This window comes from Chenopodium album, chromosome 3, assembly GCF_948465745.1.
Source record: "Chenopodium album chromosome 3, dcCheAlbu1.1, whole genome shotgun sequence".
Taxonomy (NCBI): Eukaryota; Viridiplantae; Streptophyta; class Magnoliopsida; order Caryophyllales; family Amaranthaceae; genus Chenopodium; species Chenopodium album.
The window spans coordinates 56649167-56650635 of NC_137836.1; the positions used below are offsets into that span (position 1 = coordinate 56649167).

The 1469-nt window shown below is 41.9% G+C and overlaps 1 non-coding gene across 1 annotated transcript; it reads left to right on the forward strand.

The window, feature by feature from the left end:
* Positions 1–926: 926 nt before the first annotated feature.
* LOC145625846 (small nucleolar RNA R71) lies at positions 927–1033 on the forward strand. The gene has a single exon (XR_014110745.1). It is a non-coding gene; the product is annotated as a small nucleolar RNA R71 (small nucleolar RNA).
* Positions 1034–1469: the final 436 nt, after the last annotated feature.

The window sequence follows — 1469 nt, forward strand, 5'->3', positions numbered from 1 at the left end:
CAGGCATTCCGATCACTTGACCTTGCTGAATATATTAGCTTTCTAATAATTCTGAACCCGCTATCAGAATAATACACTTGTTCGAAGGACACCATTCCTTTCAACAAAACCCTTCATAGTTTGAACCACTCCTTAGAGTAATTGCAAATGCTTGATCCGTAGGCCTAGTCGGCTGTGCCGGCAGAGCTCCCTGTTGGCGGGCTTATAGAGTAGCGGAGAGTTGCGTAATTTGATTATCTACAATTTTATTATGCGCTAGAATTTGATCAATTGTCGCATCTCTACTCTCCACGTGCTTTTGCATATTAACCAACATTGCTCTAATTTCCGCCAGAGAAGGGTCGGAAGATGAGGAGGGTTGTTGTGGCTGGTTCTTCTGGCTAGCATTGGGATGATAATATTTTTGCTGTTGTTGCTGTGGCGCCTGTGGTTCTTGTGGTGGTGGATTTTGAACATTAGTGCTCCGGTAGGAAAGGTATGGATGATTCCGATACCCAGGATTGTAAGTGTTGGAGTATGGGTTATTCTGCCTATAAGCTTGGAAGGCATTAACTTGCTCCACGGAACTCCTGCAATCCTGCTCCCAATGACCTATAATACCACAATTTTCACAGAAAGCCTCATTAGAATTATTATTAATCGCAGAAACATTAGCTACATTAGCAGTGCTCAGATTATCTAATTTTAGGCAAATAGAGGTTAGTTGAGCTTGCAAAAAGGATACAGAGTCGACACTATGCTTCCCCTTGTTAGAAAATCCTCTGGGATTCCCATATTGCGAATTGTGTATCGCCATATCTTCAATAACCTGACCTGCATCATCAACATTAAGATTCATAAATCTCCCACTAGCTGCAAAGTCTAAAATTATTCTAGAAGAATTTCTAATGCCGTTATAAAAGGCTTGGATTAACTACCATTACGCTAAATTATGGTGAGGGCATTCTCTTTGTAAGTCCTTGAACCTCTCCCAAGCCTCATATAAAGACTCATCGGCTTCTTGGGTAAAGTTCTGAATCGCACCCCGTAGTACTGCTGTTCTCTCTGCAGGATAGTACTTGTTATAGAAATTCAAAACAAGAGTTTCCTAGTCAGTTATACCAAGTGTAGTTCTATTTAAGCCATTAAACCACAATTTAGCCTTTCCAGTTAAAGAGAAGGGAAAGAGAATCTCCCTGATTTGGTCTTGAGTGACCCCGGCTTGCCTGATGGTGTTGCAATATTGACAATAGTCGGCAATGTGAAGGTTCGGGTCTTCACCCTTGGCTCCACTGAATTTCTTCCTCTCTATCATCGTTATAAATTGAGGTTTAATTTCAAATTGAACCCCATCAAGAGCCGGAGTAGGGGTGAGATGTGGAAAATCCGTAAGCTTTGGTTGTGAATAATCACTAAGCTTCTTTGGAGCCGTCATCTCTGATTCCGCGTCTGATGATGCCTCTAAATCGCTGGAATCAGTTGGAGGATCG